The sequence below is a fragment of the Sander lucioperca genome, chromosome 18 (assembly GCF_008315115.2).
Source record: "Sander lucioperca isolate FBNREF2018 chromosome 18, SLUC_FBN_1.2, whole genome shotgun sequence".
NCBI lineage: Eukaryota > Metazoa > Chordata > Actinopteri > Perciformes > Percidae > Sander > Sander lucioperca.
Genome location: NC_050190.1, coordinates 2,050,722 through 2,077,646, shown reverse-complemented (window position 1 = coordinate 2,077,646; position 26,925 = coordinate 2,050,722). Strand labels below are relative to the sequence as shown.

The following is a 26,925-nucleotide window of genomic DNA, read 5'->3' as shown; positions in this document are numbered from 1 at the left end:
AAACAGCCTCTCCACCCTCTTCCTCAGTAAACATAAGACAAGTTTAAATGACAGCATTTAGAATTCATTATTTCTACTGGCTGATGGGAGCAGTGACATGACAGCAACAGAACTGACAAGCACTGTCTTAAACAAATGAATGAGTTAGCTGGAAGTCGATTTTCAAAACACATTTCATGTTTACACGTGTGAACCTGAAATGGAATTGAAAGTAGCATTTTGTGCTTTCTTCTGGAGCTACAGGTGTGACTTCACAGGCAAATATTGTTTTTTTTCTGTTTTACTACACTACATTTTTGACAGCTATAATTACAAGTCAATTTGCATATCTAGATTTGACGTGGTCAGTTTATTAAATAGGATGCATCGTTATGAATTATCTGAGTTTCTCTGTTCTTTGTTTTGGTAGCCGGTCTGGCCGCACATACTTGTCTGACCGTGGAAAATCATAGGTATTTCACGTATTGGGGAGTGGTCTGTGAGAGCCGCATGGAGACAGTCCTTGCCTGCTGTTTTTTCATTATTTCGACTACAGCCCCTTTTAAAGTATACACTCATTTTAAACAGCGGTGCCATACTGTGGTGATGTACACAAATTAAATTAGCATTAAAAAGTGTGAAATTGAAAGGTCCTGGTAGGTTTGAGTGCAGAGTAGCAGCTCCAATACAGAAATCTGTCTTTGGGTGTTTGCCTTGAGAAGCAGCCTGCTGTGTAAACCTGTAATAGCCGGCCCCATTTACAGAACAAAGCTTGTGTAAGCTCCTGGAGGTTCCTCTCCCTTTACCACCTGTCTCTCTACCTTGTTGCTGTGTCTAATCCCTGAGTGCGATGGTAGACATTATTAGGCATCAGGCTCCCTGTCGCATCCTGTTAGGCAGACAAGAGGCTCCTATCTGGCTCTATTTGCATGGAGGCTCACTGGTGGCAGGCAGGCAGATAGAGGGAGATGGTGATATTAGTAAACTGGGTCTCTGCCATTGAGGAGTCATATTCTTCTGTAATGGGCTGAAACAGCATGCTTCTCTTCTCATTTTAATTTTAATTTAATTCAATTTTCTTTTTGTTAGACTCTCTCTACTTTAATATTTTCTTGGTCTATCTCTAGTTTTTCCTTGCCACTGTTGCACTAAATGCTTGCTCTTGAAATTTCCATTCCAGGACAGAATGTTTTTTTTTTTTTCTTTTCGCCTGTGTTGCTGTCAACTGTCTATTTTGACACATTTAGCCAGACATGAAATGCAAACATGCAAAAACAATGGGCTGCAGCCATGGTAGAAGCAACTGGATTAACAGAGTTAGATTCATTCTACTCAACCTTAAAAAAACTCTGACATGCTAACACGCTAACTACTAACGTTACTGGAGGACTGGGCAAGCATGACTTCCTCATAATGGAAAAATGCAATTTAACTTTAGCAAAACAACCGTGGAGCCTGAATTGTTGAACTGGAACTAGGGGTGCAACGGATCACAAAACTCACGGTTCGGATCGGATCACGGTTTTGAGTCACGGATCGGATACATTTTCGGATCAGCACAAAAATGTGGGGAATTTAAATGACTTATTAAAAATTTAACAACAATAACCTTTAACAATAATAACTTATTTCACCAGTAAATTGCTGTCAAATGACAAAAACAGATGAGAAAAAACTTTAAACGAGGTTTAACGTTACCAATTTCAAGTTTGTTGATATATGTATATTTAATTTATGATGTATAACGGGGTCTGGACAGTAGTAGAAACAAAGTAGTAGAAACGAATCTCCCCTTGCCGAAATACGTCCCCCTGCTTCTGAGCTTCTCGCGAGGAATGAACATGTCTTGAATTTCAGGTTGATATCTCAAAGAGTTCATGAGCTAATTCTTTTAAATGACCATTTTAGATAAAAAATGGTTTGGCTTGTATAATCGACACAAATTGATGTATAGAAATTTCTACTCAAACTAATATTTTTTTAGATGATTGAGAAAAAGTCACATGTCATATTCAGAGCAGAAGACCAATGAAAGAATTTATGCTTTAAGCCATGCTGTTTTCGAGATAATTGCAAAAACGTAAAATTGTTGTTACAGCGCCACCATGTGGCATATTAGGTATATATACATTTCTTGAGCAACATTTGCACACTATTTCCAACCATTGCAAGTTTTCACGCATCCATGATGTACGGTACCATCTCACGGGAAATGACGATAACATTTCTGTAGTAAAATAATAAAACGGCACAAGAACCCCAACTTATATCTTCGGTGTCCAGTTCTGTCAACGCGACGTATATGTCGCCATCCGCCCATGTCCGTGTGCAGCCCAAAAGAGTGACTGTGCAGACTGTACACATAGCAAGAGCGCCTACAGCACATGCTCCAGTTGATTCACACTCAGGTCCAGTTGGTGGCATATAAACCGTATGCTCCTCAAGCTGGTAGCACATTTCAGCAACAAGCCAATTCAAAGTGCTTTACATAAAACATCAAAGAGCAGTTAACCAATTAAAAACATTCATTAAACAACGTATAACCCCTAAATTAGAATAAGACATGTATGAAATACAAAAATAAAAGTTACAGTGCAGTGTAAGAAATTAATTACTTATAGCCTTGATTTAAAAGAACTGAGATTTGCAGTTGACCTGCAGTTTTTTGGGAGTTTGTTCCAGATATGTGGAGCAAAAAAACTGAACACTGCTTCTCAATGTTTAGCTCTGACTCTGTGGACAGAAAGCACAGCTGTCCTAGACCACCCAAGAGTTCTGGCAGGTTCATTATGTAAACTGAGAACAGTAAGGGCAGACCTTTATAAAGTTTAAAAGACAGTTAGAGCACAGAGTGTTAAAGAAGGAAATCCGCAATCTTTTGAAGGAATACAAATACCAACAACCACCAAGTGGAATGGAGTGTGGTCTGGGGAATGCATGTGTGATATGCCTAATCGACGCGGACCCACTCCAATAAGGTATGCACGGAACTGCATGTGCGTCTGCCCGACCTGTAGCCCTACTACGCCCTGCTATGCTCTGAACTGCTACAACTATTATTTCTGGTGGCGCCAAAGCGGAAGGTATGTTTTAACCTTAACCAAGTCTTCTTTGAGTTTATAAACTCTGTAGAGTGCCCCTTAGAATTTTGCCACGTCATCTGCAACATGCACAGAGTCTCTAAAATGATGGACCATACCACTCCTGACCTCCCAGACTTTACAATCAAATCTATTCCGCACAGCGTGTACTGTAACATTTGGCATCCAGTCTCTGCAGTCCCATCTGGTCACATAAACAGGTCCCCAGTCTGGAAACGGGTCCAATGTCATTGAAGCTTTACTCTCTATCCTCTCTAACTATCTTGTGTGTGGACGCTGCTGACGCACGAGCGTGCAAAGTTTACAGTGGTTGACTATAATATAATTATTAGTGCTGTCAGTTAAACGCGTTATTAACGGCGTTAACGCAAACCCATTTTAACAGCGTCAATTTTTTTTTAATCGCGAGATTAACGTTCTTTTTGGCCAAGCAAACTTTGTAGTTTTTTTCACATGCTGTTGCAACTAGTAACGTTAGAAAAACTACAACACCACACCGGATCTAGCTAGACCGGAAACAAAACAACAGGCACGCCTGCACTTGTTTGGGCTTGCGAGTGGATGGTGAGCGCGAGACACAGAAATGGATGCCAATAAGATTCTGAATGGAAAGTTTACTTTTAAAAAGTTGTCGAGGGGGACAGTAGTTTCACGCATACACAGCCTGTAATCCACGGAGAAAGCAGCCCAACTGGAACTGCTGCAGAGTGCTGCAAACGCTGTCTCATTAACCGGTGATCACTGGATGTCAGTGAGTAATCAAAATTATTTAGGAGTTACTGCACACTATATTAACTCTTTATATCAGCATACGGTTTTAGGACTGTGTTGTTTGTATCATTTTTTTGACTGTTTTTGTCATTTGGGACATTGTCCACCCCCTTTTCTGTCCAGGAGAACTGTTACATTCCTTATTAGAAAAATGTAAAGGTTACAAATGTCCTGCTGTGGCATCCGGTTTTTGGACCATTTTGTTTGTACTGTATAAGCAAAGTGTTAGTGTTACATCTCAGTTAGGTTAGGTACTTGGAGAAATTGTGCAATAATGACTCACACGTTTCTTTTGTTTACAGTAAATAAAAAATAAACAAATACAAATCTTAAAGTCAAGTTCAAAAAGTAACTTTCTTTGCATTAATTTGATTCCCAGTTAAGATACACTGGTAAGAATTGCTTTCCATTGTTAATATGTACTTAAAAACAGTTCTGAAATGCAAAATAATAGAATTTTATTCATGTGATAAAACATGCGATTAATTGTGATTAACTATAGACATTTGGCGATTAATCGCGATTAAAAAAATTAATCGTTTGACAGCCCTAATAATTATGTATCCTTTATGGGTGGATATAATGCATGTTTTAGGCGCTAGTGGATGTTTGCATGATTGAATCAATGTTCAGAGATACATGTGAATATATACCATTTGTAGTGAACATATGTGCTTCACTGTACTAAGTATATAGTATCAAAGCCACGCTTGGCGAGCTGCTCTCGCCCAAGCTGTTCATGCTGTCCCATACTGTGCTGCTGCCTGTACTGGCAGAGATCATTTGCCAACAAACAGCAGTGGCAACAAAAACAACAGACCCAGACAAAACAGAGAGAGCACAGCACTGACAAACCACACTATTAAGTATTCCCCATGTCCTTCCCTGTCTACCTCTCTTCTTCCCTCCTTTTCTTTTTTCTTAGCTAAAGAATTTAAAGGACAGATAAAAAAGGCTTTTTAAACCTTTTAGATCACATCCCCAGTCATATTGTGTATCTATATAACAATATATGGCAACAAAATGAATGTCTTTGTATTTTCAAAAATGATCAAAGCCGATTTGCTTCCTGTAAAATGCTGTTGGTTATGTAGGCTGGAACCAACCAATTTCAACCAATAATAGGACATCCACCTGTCAATCAATCTGCAGCTGTTAGTGGCACAGAGCTATTGATTCATTAGCTGTCTAGCTAGCAACAGCAGTGACAGTGGTTGTGACAGCGTAGACAATACCACCTGACGCGGCTGGTAAGAAATAGGGGTGGGGGAAAAAAATCAATACAGCATAGTATCGTGATACACACAATGAAACTATCCCCACCTTTTTCCATTTAGTTTTCATCCTGGGACAGCCCCCGACGTCCAGCAAGCGCTCCCACTGTGGAGCGTCAATACGCTGCGTCATCTCTCTGAGCAGCCATCTTAGAAAAAGCTGTCATTGGCTATCAACACGTCACTTTCCATTTCCAACGGTATATAGCATTAGCCTGGTCCTACCAGACTCTCGTACATTTCATTTGTACAGAGAGTCTGGCCACTCTCCATTGACAAGTGTTAACTTCCTTGAAGGCGGGTACTCTGTTGAGGTTAAAAACTATTGGATCTGCCTAGAGCCACTCTGGATCTGCCATAACCAATTGGTAACGTTTGGTCATGACGTATGTCATGCGCATGTGCAACAAGATGGGAGACCGACAAGGCTCATGGTGCGTTCATGCCACCTGGGAATATCAGGGACCGCCCCCGTGATTACGTTGTTTTTCCGACTGCCAGCGTTCACATGGTCAGGATGCGTGTTCTTCTTCTTCTGTTATATTGGCGTTTGGCATAACAACTTGCTGCATGACTGCCACCAACTGTTGGGCATAGCCTAGAGCATCAGGTGTGTGAAAACATGGAGGCCACAATAACAAAAGATTTGCTGCTGTTTTCTTATGCGAGCATACAAACAGCACATCGACAGGTGTTTGTGTTCTCTGCAGGACAACGAAAAGGAAAGGACACGGATAAGGTGTTGTTTTTTTATACATAGACCTATTTATGAATAATTTGAAACATATTATGTCTGTGTATGTTTCTTGGCAGAGGCGTTTGTCCACAATAAACAGTTTATTGTCATTGAAATATTTTCAGTGAACTAAAGTCGCCTACATCAAATGTCAGTTGTCAACAACGCGTCACCAACTGGGAAACTGTTAGAAAAATCTAACCCCAGTTTCTCACCTCTGATTCCCACATGAAGTGACATGAATGATGATGTTTTCACTGGGAAAAATGTTTTTCCGATGCCCATGAACCCATGGTTATATTTAGCATTAGCATCGCTAGTGTTTGCCTTAGCCAACTCCTTCACCACTAACGGAGCGAGCTGGAAAATCAAACTTTTCCCGAACCCGTGGGGAGGAGGGCCACAACATCATGGCCACCAACAAAACTCAGCAAAGATTGTTCTTGCTCGGGCTTTAACTTCTGGATATTCGGCAGCATTGCCACAATGGACCCGAATGGCTTCGCTCGCATCTTTCTCCGCCGCCATTACGGAACTACAACTCTAGCGCATGGCCTCAACGTCATCGTTCTCAGCCACTCCCTCTATTCGTTGATTGGACCGCCAGAATTTTGGCTGGAGAAAACCCAAGACTATACCGCGAACCCAGACGTAGTACTGAAGGGAAATGAAAATTGAGTGTAAGTACGTAGGAGGGCTGAGCCAGGCTAATATAGCATGATAGGAACATCCAATGGGAGCCAATCCAAATGAATGCACAACAGACCTAACTGCCAATTTCCACCGGCTGCGTCACGGCTGCGGATCCGCTCCGGAACGGTGGCGGAGTCATTAGGTTTCCATTAAAGTCAATGTGTGTATTTCCACTGACTGCAGAACGGCTGCGTTCCGACTCCGGTACAGCTCCGGCTATTTTTGCCGGACGCTGGAGAGCTCCGCAGCAATTCAGCACACGGCAGGGACAGGAAGTCGAGCACAGAAACAAAATAAAACATCTGGTTAATTTTTAAAATAAAATACACCGTGCTCACGGCGGATCATATTTCCCTGCACTACACCTTGAAAGCACAGCTTTTGAGTTGTTTCCCCTCTACTCCTCTGGATGGAAACAAACTGTTGTTGGTTTTGTGGTTCTATTCTACGTGAATTCACAAGATCTTGTGGGTCCTCGTGACTACAGTCATGGCAGCCTCCGGACCTAGTGGGTATTGACAGACGGCGGAGCACGGAGCCATTCCGCAGCAGAGCCGGTCCGCAGACGTTCTGCATTCAGTGGAAATCCGGAGTAAGTCTCGCCTTCCAGAGCCAGCAGGCACATACATGTGATTTATGAGAAAAAATATGTTCAACAGTGTTTGAATGAATGTAAAAAGGTTTTGTAAGTAATTTTAAGTCTTTAGTATGTTTTTTTCTAATAGCATATAAGTGAGTAAAAGCATTTAGCAAAATCTCACTTGGAGAGGTTTTGGCATACCAGTGACACCTGTAATACCAAATACTGAAAACTCTCTAGCTCCCATTAGGTTAGGATTAGATATATATATATATATATATATATATATATATATATATATATGTATAGAATATCACAGAGGTTTAATTTTGTTAAATACTTGTTACCTAGACTCCTCTCCTCCTCCGCTCAAATCTCCTGTAGGCAGGACTAAGACGCAAGGAGAGGAAATGTAGGAGAGGAATCAAGTTCAAGTTACTTTATTTGTCCCCCAGTGTGTCAATTTGTTGTGCAGTAGATAGTATAGCACAAATCACGCACAATCATACACACAATACAGAGATTGCCTACCTTGCAGGCAGTTAAAACAATAAGTTATCTATGGTTCTTTATAGAATTAAGAAGTAGAATGGCTGCAGGTACAGAAGAGGTAGGTTCTGGTTCTGAGTTTTGGGAGTTTAAAGCGTGATCCAGATGGCAACATCTGAAATTCAGCCTGTAAGGGAGGAGATCTATCTGACAGGATAGATTTAACCCTTCTTAGCATCTGCTTCTGATAAAGTTCCTCCAGGCCTTTCTGCTTAGAACCTGTGATGCAGCTGCTCACCTTAATTAACCTGGAAAGGGAGTATTTTTGTTTTACAGTAATGGACCCATACCAGCAGATTAAGGAGAAGGTGACAACTGACTCAACAAAGGACCTATAGAAAAGGGTCAACAGGGTCTTGTCCACATTAAACTTGGCCAGCTTCCTAAGGCAATACAGGCGCTGCTGGCCTTTCTTGCAAAACAAACTAGTATTTGGCTCAAAACACAACTTGTCATCAATAATGGATCCTAAATACTTGTACTCTTTCACAACCTGTCATGGTTAGCGAGGATGGTGGACCCAAATGCAGAGAGCAGGCGAACGAGTAATGAGCACGAGGATTTATTAAACACAAAAACAGGAGTAAACCAAAGGCGGTCCAAAAATGGAGCAGGCAGAAAACAACAGAACAGGCTACGACGTGCTGACAGGAACAAAACCAGACACAAACAATGATCCGCCGAGAGACAAGGGAAAACAGAGAGGCTAAATACACAAGGTAACGAGGGAACGAGAGGCAGGTGACACAACAGGTGGAACAAATCAAAAAAGGCGGGAAACAAACAAAGACAGGAAGAAAGCTAGACAAGACAAGGGAGACAAGACAGACTACAAAATAAAACAGGAAACAAGCACAATACAGAACAGAAACCGACTACAAAAATAATACACACCACAAAATACCAAAACCCTGACAGTACCCCCCCCAAGGGACAGATCCCAGATGGCCCAAAAACAGAACAAAAAGACCACCCAGGGTGGGCGGAGGGGGACCGGAGGAGGGCCAAACAGGTCAGCAAACAAGTCAAGTGGGGCTAGGGAATGGAGAGACCACTCGGGACAGGGAACAGGAAGGCCCCGGGACAGGGACAGAGAGGCCTCGGCAACAGGGAACAGAGAGGCCTCGGCAATAAGGAGCAGAGAGGCCTCGGCAACAAGGAGCAGAGAGGCCTCGGCAACAGGGAACAGAGAGTCACTGGGGCACAACGCCCTGGGTCACAGGGAACAGAGAGTCACAGGGGCTGAGAGAGAGAGCTCGGCAACAGGGGCAGAGAGGCCTCGGCAACAGGGGGCAGAGAGGCTTCGGCAACAGGGGGCAGAGAGGCTTCGGCAACAGGGGGCAGAGAGGCTTCGGCAACAGGGGGCAGAGAGGCCTCGGCAACAGGGGGCAGAGTCGAAGGCAGAAACCTTCAGGCTGCCTGCGACGAAGGCAGAACCCTTCTGGCCACCGGCGACGAAGGCAGAATCTCTCTGGTGGCCGTACAGGATGTCGAGGGCACCGAGATGACTGGCGGCGAAGGCGAAGCCTCTCTGAAGGACGGCGACGATGGCGAAACCCCTCTGGAGGGTGACAGCGAAAGCAGAATCCTTCTGGAGGCCGGCGGCGAAGGCGAAACCCCTCTGGAGGCCGTCTGCGAGGGCGAATCCCTTCTGAAGACCGGCGGCGAAGGCGAAGCCTCTCTGAAGGACGGCGACAAGGCGAAACCCCTCTGGAGGGCAACAGCGAAAGCAGAATCCTTCTGGAGGCCGTCTGCGAGGGCGAATTCCTTCTGAAGACCGGCGGCGAAGGCGAATCCCCTCTGGTGGCCAGACAGGCTCAGCAGATGAAGGGGCAGCTGGGCTGGAAACAGGCGACGGGTCAGCTGGGCTGGAGACAGGCGACGGGTCAGCTGGGCTGGAGACAGGCGACGGGTCAGCTGGGTCAGTGTCTGCCAACAAGGTAACAGGATCAGTAACAGACAACAAGACAACAGGGTCAGGAGTCGGCAACTCCGCCGACAGGGTAACTGGAGCATTAGTCGGCCGGACCACCGACAAAACACGGGGAGCAGGAGTTGGCCTGACCGCCGAGAGGACACGAGGGGCAGGAGTCGGCCTGACCGCCGAGAGGACACGAGGGGCAGGAGTCGGCCTGACCGCCGACAGGACACGAGGGGCAGGAGTCGGCCTGACCGCCACAGGCAAAGTCTCATGGGGGCAGAACAAAGGCAAAGTCACTAGGGAGGTCTCTGGGACTCCAGAGACCAACAAAGCCTCAGGGGCAGTCTCTTGGACGCCGGAGACCGGCAAGGCCTCTGGCTTGCCCGTAGACGTGGACTCTGGGAGAGCTGTCAACGTAGACTCTGGGAGGTCTGTCGACGTCGACTCTGGGAGAGTGGTCATCGAAGACTCTGGACGACTGGAAGACTCCAGCAGAGCGGTCAACGGAGACTCTGGAAGGCTGCACGTCAGCAGCGGTTCTGGGCGGCTGCACGTCAGCGGCGGTTCTGGAAGGCTGCACGTCAGCGGCGGTTCTGGAAGGCTGCACGTCAGCGGCGGTTCTGGAAGGGCGGTCATCGATGACTCTTGAAGAGCGGTCATCGAAGACTCTGGACGACTGGAAGACTCTAGCAGAGCGGTCATCAAAGACTCTAGACGACTGGAAGACTCTAGCAGAGCGGTCATCGAAGACTCTGGACGGCTGCACGTCAGCGGAGGTTCTGGGCAGCTGCTAGCCAGCTGGGGATCTGGGGAGCAGCTAGCCAGCTGGGGACCTAAGAGGCTGCTAGCCAGCCGAAGCTCGGGGCGGCTGCTAACCAGCCGGGATTCTGGGAAGCTGCTAGCCGGCCGGGAATCAGGAAAGCTGCTAGTCAGCTGGGGATAAGGAAGGCTGCTAGTCAGCCGTGGATTAGGAGGACTGCTAGCCAGCCGGGGATCAGGAAGGCTGCTAGCCAGCCGGGGATCCAGGATCAAGGACAACCTGGGGACACTAGGGAACTCGGAAACATTAGGAAACTCGGGAACTCTAGGAAACTCGGAAACACTAGGAAACTCGGAAACACTAGGAAACTCGGAAACACTAGGAAACTCGGAAACACTAGGAAACTCGGGGAAACTAGGAAGCTTGGGGAAGCTAGGAAGCTTGGGGACACTAGGAAGGCTGCTAGCAAGCCTGGGATCTGGGAGAGTGCTAACTAGCCTGGACTCAGGAACACTAGGAAGCTTGGGGAAGCTAGGAAGCTCGGGGAAGCTGGGCAGTGCTGGGAAACTGGGCAGCTTGGGGACACTAGGAAGGCTGCTAGCAAGCCTGGGATCTGGGAGAGTGCTAACTAGCCTGGACTCAGGAGGGCTGCTAGCTAGCTTGGGCACAAGGGGGCTGCTAGCCAGCCGGGGCTCAAGAAGGCTGCTAGCTAGCCTGGATTCAGAAGAGCTGCTAACTAGCCTGGGCTCAGGAAGGTTGCTAGCTAGCTTGAATTCAGGGGGTTTGCTAGCTAGCCTGGGCTCAGGAAGGCTACTAGCTAGCCCGGAGTCAGGAGAGCTGCACGTCAGCCCGGAATCAGGAGAGCTGCACGTCAACCCAGGGTCAGGAGAGCTGCACGCCAGCCCGGAAACAGAAGGGTTGCACGTCAGCTCGGGAACAGAAGGGTTGCACGTCAGCTCAGGCTCAGATACACAGGTTAGCTTAGGCTCAGGTACACAGGTCGGCTGAGGCTCAGGACAAAAAACAGGCATGGAGACGGGGAGGCGAAACTCCTGTGCTGTGGCCTGCCAACGTACCTCCATAAGGTGCCTAGCGAATACACACCACAAAATACCAAAACCCTGACACAACCTCTATTACCTGACCATTTATACTAGTTTTTACAGTGTTAGTGACATTATGCCTAAAGTAAATATACACATGTCGTTAGTCTTTGAGTTATTAAGTTCAAGAAAGGCATCCTGACACCATGTTACAAAGTGGTCAATGACCGGACCGTGTGAAGTTTCCTCGTTGTTCAGTAAGCTGACAATAACCGTATCATCAGCAAACTTCACAAAGTGTTGATTTTCAGTCACAGAGCGACAGTCATTGGTGTACAGAATATAAAGGAGGGGGAAAGAACACACCCCTGTGGTGAGCCAGTTGATGAGAGGGCCAAGTCAGAGAGGTGACCATTGACTCTCACTCGCTGGGATTTATTTGTGAGGAAGTCCAATATCCAGCCCACAAGGTTGGCCTCCATTTGGAACTGATGCAAGAGTTTCTCAACCAGCAGGTGGGGCTGAATGGTGTTAAAGGCTGACGAGAAGTCCACAAACAGTAGTAGCATGTTTTTTGTTGCCCTCAAGGTGTTTAAGGATGAGGTTGAGTAATGTTACAGTTGCATCCTGGACCCCTCTGTTGAGTCTATATGCAAACTGTAATGGGTCGAGGAGGCTGTTCGTCCTAAATGTCAGTTCTCTTTTGATCAGCTTTTCAAAGGACTTCATCACAAGTGACGTAAGGCAGTCTTGTATAAAGTACTCAAAAGCAATACTTGAGTAAAAGTACAAGTATCTTCCCAGAAAATGACTTTGGTAGAAGTTAAAGTCTCCTTTTAGAATATTACTTGAGTAAAAGTGTTAAAGTATCTGATATTTACAGTACTTAAGTATTCATAGCAATTTTCTGATATTAAATGTACTTAAATTGAGGGACCTTCTGTTGGCACATAGATTGATTAAAAATATAATAAAAAATGGGGCCTAGCTGTTCCGCACAACAAGAAAGAACACAGTTGCCAATGTTGTCTGGGCCCGGACTTGTTTTGGCTTTGCTGTATATAAAGGTGTTCACAACACTTTGTGCAGAGAAACAGACAGCTGATTGGGACAGGGACAGTAAACAGACTTTTTGGCCAACAATTTCATTGCTAAAATCATGTTTGACAAATCTTGAATAAAATTAATTTAGTTCTTGGGCCAGGGATATGTCTGAGGTGAAGCCTTCCAGTGCCACCTTTTTCTTTGTTTTGTCATTTAAACCCACCATTGTTTTAACCCTTGTGTTGTCTTCCTGTCAACCTTGAAAAAAACAACATTTTTGACGCCTGTTTTCATAGTTTGTTTTTGCTTTTTCCAACGTTAGAAATTGTTAAATTTTTCTTCTACATATTTTCAGCGCTTATTTCTACGTCCCATATTTTCTGATATAAAACAAAAATTAAAAACGGGTCAATGTGACCCAAAGTCAACACATTATTAAGCTAATACTAAAGCTGACCACTTCAGTCAGTTCATCTTTGTCCCGTGAAGATTGGACAAACTCCTCCCATAAGGTACAGTCCAAGCAGCCTTGCAGGGCCAGCGTAGCGTCCTCAGACCAGACCTTCACTTGCCTGGTATCCACTTTCCCCCTCTGTAGGCAAAAGTGATACGCTGGTATAAGATGCACGCAGTTGTGAATCCGCAGAACCCAGGGGAAAGAGAGGGACAGATTTGTAGGCACCTTTGATGGAGCTATAACACTGATCAAGAATCTTCCCGTTTCTGGTTGGGCAGGACACGTATTGGACATGGGCTTACACTTCATCAGACTTGTTTCGGAGGGACTGCATGTTAGCGAGGATGATAGAGGGCAAGGGAACGTGTGATAGAGGCAGCCTTGCTCGCTCGTGTAATCTACCTCTCCTACCCCGCTTCATTGCTCTCCGACGAGGCGCGTTGGTAGAGCTCCCATTCTTTCCATACTGCCATTTGATGTTGGCGATATTTGGGAAGATTAGATCTGGAGGTGGCCTAGAGTTCACTGGTTGATCAAACTTCAACAGATGGTTCCAGCTGTATAAAATCCTAGACTGAGAGGTGCCACACCAGGCCTCCGCGAGATGGAAAGTTTCCCACAACACCACCAGCAGTATACATCCAACAGTCAATTTAATTTTAACTGGTCTGGAAAAACGATCGCTGCAGAGCTAATTGTGCGTGTAAGTTGCGGATATGCGTTAATAACTGTGATCAGATATGAAAGGGCACTCGGATAACTTTAAAGAGTTAAACAAACAAACAAACAGATGACCATCACGCTACTATGCTGCCGGTCGCTGTGTGCGCAACCCGTTCTCATTCCAAACTCGTAAAACGTCTTGGACGTTTGGACAGTGGCTGTCAGCGTCTAATGCGACGAAAAAGGCGTCTTTCAGCGTGTTTGTGTAACGCACTGGGGAGAGCAGCAGTTAGATAGGATTGAGCGAGTAGTATGTAAGGGAGAATTTCCACATGTGGCGGTTGGTTGGGGTGGTGGATGGGTCATACAAACACAGGACTTTCACCCAGGAGAGCGGGGTTGTCACATTTGCTATAGTCACGTTTTTCTTTCCTCCCGCGTGTCACAGAACCGTAAGCCCACCCACGACCTTTTCCTTAACATAACTGCGTCAAAAGGGATGGCAATAGTCCCGACCAAGTGCGTTTACTTAAAGCGCTAAAGGAGACTTTTAGCGTCAATAAGAACGACAAAGGCTCCTCCCCACACCGTTCAGTGGTCAGTTCCCAGTTTCTGCTATGACTTGTCCGAATCAGGAATAGGATAGGCCATATGTGTGGAGCCATTGCTAACACTCCTCTGTGGCTCCATACTGAGCTAAACTCTAAACCCACCCACTTTTAAGCGGTCCAATCTAATGTGAAGCATATGACACATACGACATTTTAGCAACAACGCAATTCAAAACGCTTTACATTAAAGAGCAGTTCAAAAAGAGATAGAAAATAAAAACAGGCAAAAATAGAATAAGATACAAATACAAGAATAAAAGATACAGTGCAGTGTAAGAAATTAATAATTATAATATAATAATATTTTATAATAAATTAATAATTATTAAATGTTCTAAATAAATAACACATTCTAGTGTTCTAAGTAAATAGGATAAATAGGTTTGGAATTATTTTTACAACTGAAATTTGTGTAATTACTCTCACTGACAGAGAGAGCAGAAAGACGTTCAACACTCCGGCTTCACTAGTATAGTGTCTGGACGCTTTTTGGCTCTGTTCATGCCTTATGATGATATGAAATAGTAGTTTTAGTCCAATTTTAAATTCTGTTTTTCCTCAGTTTCTGTCTGCTTCAATATCTTGTATAAATGTTTATCACACATCACCATGTGTGAAAAATACTCCAGTTTAGAGTTTGATCATTGGCACGGTGTATCTTCTGTATGTATGCAATGTGTGCATGAGTGTGTGGAGGGAAGGATCAACGTTTCCTGGGGAGCGACGATGAACTCACTCAGTGGGTGATGAATTGTGGCGACATTATGCAAGTAGTATGCTAATCAGCTAATCAGGTTTGATTGCACGACAGAGGTGTGTACGCTCGCTAACCTCAAGGAGACATTGATAATCAGGTGATGATGAGCCCTGGGAAAACTCTCTCTCTCTCTCTCTCTCTCTCTCTCCCTCTCTCGCTCTCTCTCGCTCTCTATCCCTCTCTCTACCGCTGTCTCTCTCTCTCAATTCAATTCAAAATGCTTTATTGGCATGAATTTCAGGAAAACAATATTGCCAAAGCATCAAGGATAATACAATTCAATTATAATAAGATGATAAAAATACATGTATAAAATTCATTGAGCAAACTAAAATATGTAAATTCATAAAAAAACAAGAAAATCATAGAAACATAATGATACACTCTCTCTCTCTCTCTCTCTCTCTCTCTCTCTCTCTCTCTCTCTCTTGATAACACAGGTGTGTAATTTAAAACCCTTATTGATAGACTTAGGACTCCTCCCTAATGTTGCCTATGATTGGTTTTGTCATCTAGTTGCCTTATACTAAAATGTGAATGCATGGTATCAGCTATTAGTAGAGCCAGTTTGATTTAGAGCCTGGCTGACGCTTGATTTTCTTTTTTAGGGCAGTTCCAATATTTATATTTCAGAATTAAAAAAACATTTGATAACATATTTGGCAATATTAGTTTTTTTTAACATTGACACTTTACATGAAAACACTTTTTTTTTGGTTAGGAGCCCTTAAATTAGCTTATTAAAGAGTAAGAACTGGAATAGAAACAATATGCAGTGAGCGGGACATTTACTGTGTAAAATCAACTTGTCAATAATGATATATCTGTGATAATCTATTATCAGCCATACCAAGTATTATTATTTCATACTGGCTATATGCCACTATATTGGCCTGGTTCTAATTGGATTGTGTTTATCAGTAGTGTTCTAGATATTATTTTATGAAGCCTTAAAATGCTGGAGCCTTTTTTTTTTTTTTAGACCTCTGCATGTTTATATTACTGTACACTATGTTTTTCCTCCTGACAATAATTTGCATAAACACTAAAGATTAGCTTAAATCAACCACTGAAACACTAACAATTGTATCCTTAGATTTGCATTGTTTTTGGAATGAAATGAAACTACAACTTCGTCCAAAATTTTCAATTTGCACATCATGCTATATCAAACACATTTCTCAGGGAGTCATTTTTGTCCTCATACTATCCACACTTTTCTCTCTTTCCGTAGATGTACACTCTTAACAAGTATGTGTTAAAATTAACACAACCATCAATTAGTTGAATTTGGGACGACACTTGTTATGTTCATTTTGACACATTAAGTGTGTCAAGGATATTAACACATTTTCTGTGCAAGCTAGATTAACGTGTAATGTCGGGCGGCTCTCCTCCCAGCGAGCTGCGACACAGTTTAGGGCCCCAATGACGCGTATCGTCACAATGACAACTAACATAAGGTTATTTTTTCCATGTCTAAAGTTTGCTCTATTGTTGACAGCCATGAATTTAATTTTGGTGGATTTAGCTGTTTCCATGTCCTTGTCACCTGCTTCATGGCGGTCACACGCAGTATAATGAAGAGATTCTTCTGAATGTATCATTTCTTCTTGGTTATTACCCAAGGTATTTCCATTTTCAGAGGTCCTTTTATTCAGTTAATATTTTCAAGTTGTTACCAGTGGAGTATAAATAAATCCAAAGTGTATCGTATCTTGAAAATATTTCATGCATGGCATGAACAGTGACATAATTTAATTTCAATTTCAATTCAATTTTATTTATAGTATCAAATCATAACAATAGTTATCTCAAGACACTTTACAGATAGAGTAGGTCTAGACCACACTCAAATTTACAAAGACCCAACAATTCCAGTAATTCCCCCAAGAGCAAGCAATTAGTGCGACAGTGGCGAGGAAAGACTTCCTTTTAGGAAGAAACCTCGGACAGACCCAGGCTCTTGGTAATCGGTGTCTGATGGTGCCAGTTGGGGGTGTGATGAACAGTAGCAATAATAGTCACAATAAAGATAATGGAAATATGACTAGAAATAGTAGTTGTAGTAGTTTATGGTATAGCAGGGCACAGCAGGGTGTTACAGGGTGTAGCAGGGCACTGCAGGGCATAGCAGGACGTAGCAGGGCACTGCAGAGCGTAGCAGGGTGTAGCAGGGCATAGCAGGACGCAGAGCAGGACCACGGCGACAGCTGCAACCATGATTTAAGTGCCACCCTAATCCAAGGAAAACTGCTGGGCGAAAAAAACATAAGGACTCCAGGGAATAAGCTCCCCAGAGCAAAGTTAGTAACAAGCATTTCTGGGATATGGATGCACACTGATGGAAAGAGAAAGGAGAGAGGAGCTCAGTGTGTCAAAGGAAGACCTGGAACTCGGTAAACAACAACAAATATAAATGGCTGTAATGTTTTCCATTTTGGATGTAGAAGATTAAGAACAAGGCTTTCAAACGAGTTATAATTTAGTTTAGGTTTAGGATTAATTAACAGGCTTGAATCAAAGATGGCTGCAACTCCCCCCTCCTCGGCTAGAGCCTCGAGGAATTTGAGTATTAATATTACTGAAAGAAGTGGATTCATTAAACTAACATATTCTTCATGGCACAGCGATGTTTTGGTCAGACAGAATAGATCAATTTGATTATCGGATATCAAATTGTTTACTAGTACTGCTTTAGAAGACAGAGATCTAATATTTCATAGTCCACATCTAATTTTCCTATTCTTTTCTATCATTGCAGTGGTAGTTTTAATTCTAATTAAAGCTGCAAGCAGCGTTGGACCGGCCCTCACACCTCCTTGCACGTTGAGGTTACTGGCGGACGCCGCTCCATGCGCCTGTGCGCAACCGTCGGACATCGCAAACTGTCACTGTCAATGAAAAAGGAACTCTCTGCTGAGTTCAATGATACCTCACACAATAGTCTACGTCAACGAGTCATAAGTTATGAAAGGGGGTGTGGCTTAAGCATAGGGGGCGGGCAAAACCATGACCAATGACAAAAGAACTCTCTGCTGAGTTCAATAATACATCACACAATAGTCTACATCAAACGGGTCATTAGTTATAAAAAGGGGGTGGGTCAAACCATCACTAATCAAAAAGGAACTCTCTTATGAGATACCTCACACAAGACTGTACCTAAACAGTTCAAAAGTCATGAAAGTGGGCATGGCCTGAGTCCGTGGGCGTGGTTAAAGTATAGGGGGCGCTCACTGTCACATGTAGACCACACATTATAAGTTTCATGTAAATCGGATGTTTGTCATATAAGGCTGATTTCCTGTTGCCAGCAGGGGGCGCTATGACCAAAAGTCAATTTTGGCCTGTAGATGTCCTCAGGCCTGGACTCTTGTTGATTGTGGGAAATTTCAAGCAGAATGGACAATGTACACTCTAGTTACAGCCACTTTCTCATTCATCGCTAAACACTCAAAATGGCCGCCATGCCACGCCCACACCATTAGATGAAAAGTTTTGCTTTAAAGGTCCCATGGCATGAACATTTCACTTTATTAGTTTTTTTTTAACATTAATATGAGTTCCCCCAGCCTGCCTATGGTTCCCAAGTGGCTAGAAATGGCGATAGGTGTAAACCAAGCCCTGGGTATCCTGCTCTGCTTTTGAGAAAATGAAAGCTAAGATGGGCCAATCTGGAATCTTCCCTTTATGACATCATAAGGGGAAAGGTTACCTCTCCTTTCTCTGCTTTGCCCACCCAGAGAATTTGGCCCACCCATGAGCAAGAGGGAGACATCATCGCTTGCAAACAAGCGAAGCATGGCAGTTTGTCAAGGCCACACCCCCACTCTCCACCTTGCTGCCCCTCTCTCCTTCTCAATAGCATTTAAAGCTACAGACACAGAAATTGCACATCCTAAGGAAAGGTAATTGTGGGACTGGCTCTAGTGGCTGTAATTCTGCACCAAGGCTGAATTTCGGGAAAGAGACTTCAGATACAGTATTAGGGACCACTAAGGCCTATATAAAAGCATCCAAAAAGCAACATGTCATAGGACCTTTAATAACTTTACATCGTTGAGGTGTTGAGATGGCACACAACAAATTTGAAGTCGATCGGATGAGATCTGTAGGAGGAGTTCGTTAAAGTATAGAACCATGACTTTTAGGCCTACTTCCTGTTGCCACTAGGGGGCGCTTTGACTTTGAGCCAATATTGGCCTGTAAATGTCGTCAGGGTTTCAAGCCAATTGGACAATGGACAATGTTACACCCACTTCCTGTTTCGATGGCGAAACGCACGAAATGGCTGCCCCGCCACGGCCAGGCCCTATGACGAAAAGTTTTTCTTTTAATAACTTTTCATCGTCAAGGTCTTAAGATGGCAGAGACCAAATTTGAAGTTGATCGGATGAAATCTGTAGGAGGAGTTCGTTAAAGTACGACATGTGGAAATGGCCAAAATCGCACTCATTTCGAACTTTCAATTCAAAATGGCGGATTTCCTGTTGCGTTAAGGGTATGGCTCCAATGAGCTTTTTTGTACGTCTTGACATGCTACATATGTGTACCACGTTTCGTTAGTCTACGTTAAACATACTGCAGGGGCTCAATATTTTAAATTTTGTAGGGGGCGCTAGCGAGCCATTTTCTTAAGTATAGCTCCTCTTTTGTTTAACTTTGATTTAACTGATCTGAGTCGGGGGACAGACACCACTATGAGTGGGTGACTGCTCCAACGGAAGCACAGAGATGCGCGTAGCACTGCACCTCTGATTACTGATTTCAACCTTGGGTTGTCATGGTTTATGACCGATAATAGAATCGATCAGATTTCTTGCTATGCTCTGTCCAAAGTGGAATGAATGCCGTCTCTCCTAATCAGACCAGGCTTTCCCCAGAACGCCCTCCAGTTATCTTCGTAGCCCACATCATTAGCTGGGTACCACCCCGACAACCGGCGGTGGAAGGATGACATACGGCTGTACATGTTATCGCTGATCAGGTTTGGCAAGGGTCCAGAGAAAACTACTGAGTCCGACATTGTCTTTGCATATGCACAAAGTGACTTAACATTAATTTTAGTGTCTCCGATTTGCGTAATCGGGTATCATTACCACCTACGTGAAGTATGATCTTACTGTATTTACATAGGCACCTTCCTTTTTTTTTTTTTTGGACTATAATGTTGAAACCAAATCTTTAGAAGCCAAAGCAGCATATATTTGCTACAAAATGCAGCTAAAAAATGTCAGGCAGAGCACTGCTGCATTGTCCCACAATGAATTGTAACCCATTCAGCTAAAGATGTCAACCCCAATAGTCCAATTGCCCCGGAGCAAACACATTTCGGCTGCAGAATACTCCCTAGACGACATTTCAAATAGGAGGTAGTGGGGGTGGGGGAGTGAGAACATGCTTCAGGGGAAGAAAAACATGGCGTCGATCTGGGAAACGATTAAATCCAGATTCCTACCAACAACATTTCTCACCCCCCGCCCCCAGAGGGGAATGACACGGGTAGCTGGCACAGAAAATAAGACGGAGGGAGAGAGAGATGGAGAAGGAAAGACAGAGATTCTGAGCAAGAATGTGCTGGTTATCTTAATTAAATGGAGTTGCATTTTATCCTCCTCCTATTGATTTCTGCCAGGGGCAGTGTGTGTATTTCACAGGAAAAGTGTGTTCAGTAATGCCGGTTTGGAGGCTGTATTTTTCACTCATGGAGGACGTGACTATGGCAGTCAACAAACTATTGAAATAGTCATCAAAAGCACCAACAAAGCTGAGCTCTAAGAAACAATGTACAGTAGAGCTGCCAGACTCAATTTGGCTTATGCTTTAATGCTGAAAAGCCACATGTACAAATAGATGAAATATGATATACATGACAGAGATTAGCCCATATTTGCAAAGGTGTCTGTTTGCATGGATGCTTTCTTTTAACTGTGCGTGTGTGTGTGTGTGTGTGTGTGTGTGTGTGTGTGTGTGTGTGTGTGTGTGTGTGTGTGTGTGTGTGTGTGTGTGTGTGTGTGTGTGTGTGTGTGTGTGTGTGTGTGTGTGCGTGCGTGTGTGTGTGTCTGTGTGTCTCACCCATAAGCATTGTATTTGCCAGTGCCAATACCACCCCAGTGACAGCAGCCAGGCGGCACAGGTTGCAGACCAAAAGCAATGCATTTTGATTTCCCTTTTCTTCCCCTTCTGTCCTTCCTCCATTCACTTTGATTTTGGAAAGTTATTGTAAACAGTTTTGTCAAGCACACTGTGCTCCAGGCAAGACTGCTTATGTATATGTTTTGCAATTTAAGTGACCTGCTTTCTGGCAGGGACTTTTTTCCCATTACTGGGAGTGACATTTCATTTAGACTCCATCATTCATCTTCCCCACTTTGGGCCCCAGGTCTTTGGGACCCTCTCTTTCTGTATTTTCTTTCTTATTCTGAACACCGCTCTCCCTTTATCCCTTAATATCTCCCTCTACTTTTATATCCTGTTATTTTATGTTTTTTTTTTATTTTTTTGCAATATTTTGCTTTCCATCGCTCATTGTCTCTGTTCACATGATGACCATGTTTGATTGACACTACACAGAGAGAAGTTTCTGTTATTTACAAGACTGTATGGCTACAACCTGGAGCCTCCTGTGTCATGCCCTCCTATCTCATGCCCTCCGGCCTGGTGCAGTTCCCGAGCTTCTACTTTTTAAAGTAAAAGCTTGCGTCTGGTCTGCTTTGTCTCCTTCTTACGTTGGTGTTTTGGGTGTTTTTTAACTAAACAGTAACGGCAATCATACAAATGAATACAATACTCTAAAAATATCTGTCTGTCTATAAAATAAATGCAGACTATAGACAAACTAAAAACCCATTCATTCTATAGCTGCAAACTGGAGCCTCCCATCTCATGCACTCTCGCCTTGCTGATAAGCAATTGTATTTGCAGCAATTTCCCAGTGAAGTGTGAAAACAATATAGATAATAAAAATAAAAAGGAGTCTTGGAAAGAATGTAACATGTTAATTGTTTATTCTTGTGTGTGCAGATCCTCATTATCCCTCCTCAGGAAATCCTGCCCTTAGTTGGCAGAAATGGCCAAGAGTGTTTGGCTGCAGCCTGGAGACCTCCTGTCTCATGCCACCCCGTCTCATGCCCTCGATCCCATCTCACGCCTGGGTGTGTCCAACAGTAAATTTGGATGCTCAGAATACGAAATTGTGAATTATTTTCTAAATGAAGTCACGGTTAAGTTAGTAAGCATGATGCAATTAACGATAGCCATACATAGCCTATAGTTGGCAGATTTGTGGATGTTAATGTTGTCTCCCTGATGTTAACGTTTGTTGTAACATAAAAACGTATGCCAAGTAAAAAAAAATATAGCTCAACAATGAAGCCACCCACATAATACTAAAGTTAATACACTTTTACAATTATAACATATGAGACCACAGAAGAGTAGGCTACAATAAAAAGGTTTTCATGCCTCCCATTAGAAGGGGATCTGATATCTAAAATTTAGATAAGAGGAGGTTAGCCAGTATTTTATTATAGGCTAAATCTTTTTCTTCTTCTATAATTTCGAAAGCTGCATTTATGGATATGAAATTTTACAACAAAAATTAGGATTAATATAAAATATTAGTTAACCTCCTCATTTCTGAAATCACAAAACATTTAAAACTGCATCAGCATTTAACGTTGATGTTTGTTTAAGCCATATGACATGAGAGGGTTTAATTTCGAGGTCCGAAAGGCGCATCACTGAAGTGTAGGCCTAGGCCTCCTCAAGTGATAATCAATCTGTATTCATATTGTGGAGCAATTCGCTCTTGAAATACAAAAAAAAACAACAGACAGGATTTCTAGTCCCTCCCTGTTTAGTCAGCCAGCCAATTTGAGCTATAGATTTGTAGAGACCGTGGGATTTCCCAAACTGAATAAATCCTGCCCGCACATATAAACACAAAACTGCATTGCTAGCTCCATTGTGTTGTAACTAAGACATCTGCTGAAGAAATACTTGTATTCATTAGCATGACTGCCGTACTGTTAAGTTAAAAAAAATCCAAAACACCAAAGTACAAAGACATAGCGGACCAAACGCGAGCTTTTATTTTGAAAAGTCGAACATCGGGGACGGCTGAGATGGGAGGTCTCCAGGCTGCAACCATACCCGACTCGTTATTTACTCATTCATATAAATGGGGTGGACAAAATAATAGAAACACCTGTCAGTATAATGCAATATAGTTCAACAGCAGTGTTGGGCGTGGTCCATGGCCTGCAACTGGAATCCAAAGAAGTGCAACCACACTGCCTGCATATTCATTTGTAAACACTGTGTTCATACACTCTTTGGCTTTGTTTTTACTTGTGTGTGTGTGTGTGTGTGTGTGTGTGTGTGTGTGTGTGTGTGACTGGTCTACTTGTTAACTGGGTGTCTATGTATATCAGATGCATTGAGAGAAATGGTGTTTTAATGGGCTTTTAATGGCCTTCAGTCAGTAAGGACTACACAACACTGAATCCTGGTCAAGCTGGCCACATTTGAAGGAAATTATATCTTATGAGTGTTTAGAGAGCAGCCATAAAGAAAGAGCCTACTGGGCATCAGCTGAAACACTGTCTGTCTATTCACTGAATGTATGCGTTTTTAAGTTTGAAATGTAGTGGTGGGCTAAAATACATCTGCATGGAGCATCTGTAAGATGCATGTATGCAGCTTGGGGTTAGGGTTAGAGACACTGGATGACAAGGATCTAAACTAAAATCTATTATCTTTTTTTTTAAAATAGGGCTGTCAATTGATTCAAATATTTAATCGTGATTAATCCATAGTTAACTTGCGATTAATCGCAAAGTAATAACACATTTGCTATCTGTTCTAAATGTACTTTAGGGATATTTCTCAAGGTTTTAATGATCTTATCAACATGGGAGCAGACGAAGATGCTTGCTTTATGCAAATGTTAATTATTATTGCAACAATCCAATTTAATGACAAATACCGTCTAGAATATTCTCCAGGATAACCTCAAAAGTACTGTATGCTGCAAAAATATGCTGAGAGCATAACATGGCAAACTCAAGCCCATCAAGCAACAACAGATGGCCATATTGACCTGAATGGAACATTACTTGGTCATACTAACACAATGTAGTGTCCCACTTTACACTTGGAAAGGTTAACCAAACAGCAGCTACACACAAAACAATGGAGCTTGTGCATTACAGCAACAGCCACACATTGTATAAAGTAGCCTACATAGATCAGCTAAAAGTAACAATGTAAATTAACAATGTATGTACAGAACTACTTTAGTCTCCTCAGATAAAAACAGTAAAAATAACAAAAATTAAAATGTTTTTTTAGTCTTGTTTTTGCAACTGCAAACCATAATCAAAGTGTATACAGAGACTGACCAATTATTTTCTTTAAGGGACCGTTCGGTATTTATGGAATGGACCACCGGAGGAAAATAGGGGAGGGTCATTTCTTTTTATTCTTTGTTGAGGGAAGGGTCACCCAACGTTTTTAGTCTAGGGGGGAGTGTCACCCAACTTTTGTATTCATGAAAACAGCAAAATTTCAAAGTGGCTTGTTTGGTGCATACTTTTCCATGTAGCTCTCAGTCTCGGCCCCCCATCGCTAGCAGATGGGTCTGACCCAACAAAAATTGCAACATGACAGCAACACGAGTTTGGAGTTGCTTTCTTTGAGAATGCAACCTATAGCTAACTGCGCCACCTGTTGCCAAAGTATCGTCACTGACATGAAGATGGAATATAATGAAGCTGACTAGTTGAAAGGTTTCACGTTGCCTCGAGCTGGAGCACCCATGGAAAATACTGAGCATCCACGTGTGCCAGACTGCCAGTAGGCTACATTCATTCAAAATTAAACATTGCAGTTGTTGCTAAGTGGAGCGTGTGAGCACTGTTCGCGGTTACGTGTCAGTTAAACTTCTCATCTCCAATCCTATCTGTATTTGTGAGAAGTGGCGCTGTCCTGAGTTGAAAGACTACTTTACGGCTTTATTATTGAGTTAATAGGCGTGTGTGTTCGTGTTCTGAAATGCAACATTTTTTGACTACTTTTTTTTTTTAAAGGGCCTGCGCCCGTGAGCACCCACAGAGGAAAACATAAATCGGAAGTGAATTTAGTAATGAAATGGCAGATGAACAATGTATAAAGTTTCCAGTTGTAGTTCCAATGAGAGAACCTGTAGGGGGACCGTAGCGCGAGCTGTAGTTCCAATGAGACCACCTGTAGGGGGACCGTAGCGCGAGCTGTAGTTCCAATGAGACAACCTGTAGGGAGACCGAAGCGGGAAAAAGATGAAAAAGTAGAGGTTAAGTCGTGTATGCCGTGGTTGTATAAAAAAAGTGGCTATCTGAACATCTTTGCCAAGCGCAAACCAGTACAGAAGGCATCAATAAGTTGTTGGGGAGGGTTATGCCTTTTTTCCCAATCATTTTGGAGGGTCATAGAAAAATGTATTGCTGGCGAAGGGAGGGTCAAGTCTATTTTGACTAAAGATCCCAAAACTCCTCCGGTAGCCCCTTTAATAAAAAACGAACAGTCCCTAAACATGATACACTGCTCAGCCTAAGATAAGGTCATGTTTTTTTTTCTGGCAGTAGTTGAGACCTTTGGGCACGTTCTATGTCTCCTGCAGTTGGAACGGAGGTAGCAGGGATGGAAAGGTATACTTTGGAGTGGAGACAGCAAAGGATATTGAAAGCAGTTTTCTCTCCACCACTTCAGAGGGCAGCTACTAAGAGGGATAGAAGTCTCTCTTCTGTAGTATTGAATCTCCATCTCTACCCCTCTTTTGGGCTGGTCTGGCGCAGTAGAGAAAGAGTCCCCTATCAGATCCTCAAGCGCTGTCTTCTTGGAAACAGGTTCTCTCACTTCCGGCTCAGGTCCCAAAGCCCCATCTACTTCATGTGTGGGATGGTGAGCTCCACCTGCTGCCTCTTCCCCCCTCTTCTCACTCTCCTCAGCTGGTCTAGCTGGTCTAGCTGTGGTAAAGTCCAGAACCTTGGGTCCAGTGCCGTGCTCTCCAGTAGATAGTTGTGTGCATCCCCACTGTATCTGCCCAAAATATTACAGAGGATTGCGCTCTTCGTGTCGACCATTGTGATGGAATCGCCATTGCTTGGTGTCATGCTCTGTTCAATCATGCTTGTCAGCGGCACAATAAGAGATACTGTGGGGCTCTTCTGGTCACATAAGACTGTGGTGGCTGTCTTCAAATGATTAAGCAGCTTTACCAGGTCTTCGGCATCCCTGAGGTCGCAGCTGTCCAGCGTATCAATGTTTCTGGCGTTTTGTATTATCTCTGGGCTGGTAAGAGCTGCTGCTACCGCAGCATGCTGCTCCAGATAACAATCCAGCATATCCAAGGTGCTGTTCCATCGTGTGGTAATGTCCATGATTAACGTGTGACCGCCCGACCAAACGAGAGAGGCGTGCAACACGAAGGCCAGCTTGGGTAGCAAGGCTAATCGTGTGCGCAAAGCACTTTATGTGCGGCTTCAATCCTACTTTGAGCACAGCCACTTCCATATTACGCGCATTGTCAGTCACTATAGCAATATCATGGTATGACCTTTTAAGCTCTCAGTCAGTGACAGCTTCTTGTAAAACTTTAGCTGTTTGTCCATGTGTGGAACTCAAACATTGGCCGAGTCTGCAGTAAAAAATTGACCATTTCCCAGTTGCTGTTGATTGTGTGGGTCTTTATTGTTATAAAGCTCTGCGTACTCCTAGAAGTCCAACTGTCGGTTGTTATAGCGATGCTTTCTGCCTCTTTCAGGGTCTGTCAAATGTTGGCCTTGGACTCATTGTAGAGGTTAGGAACCACTGTGCAAGTAAAATACCCGTGTGACGGGATGGTGTACTTCGGTGTGGAGAAGTCGCCGAAATCCATGATTTTTCACAACGGAAAATGGCCTCATATCAGCTGCGATGAAAACGCTGATGTCGTTCGATATTG

General features: G+C 43.5%; 2 protein-coding genes across 2 annotated transcripts in view; one reads left to right on the top strand and one right to left on the bottom strand.

Annotated features, from left to right (window-relative positions):
- The window catches only part of nrxn3a (neurexin 3a), a 245,946-nt gene that overhangs the window by 42,917 nt on the left and 176,104 nt on the right, over positions 1 to 26,925 (top strand).
- LOC116036728 (uncharacterized protein C14orf93-like) overlaps positions 1 to 26,925 on the bottom strand; it is a 260,214-nt gene that overhangs the window by 114,297 nt on the left and 118,992 nt on the right. The window lies entirely within an intron of this gene.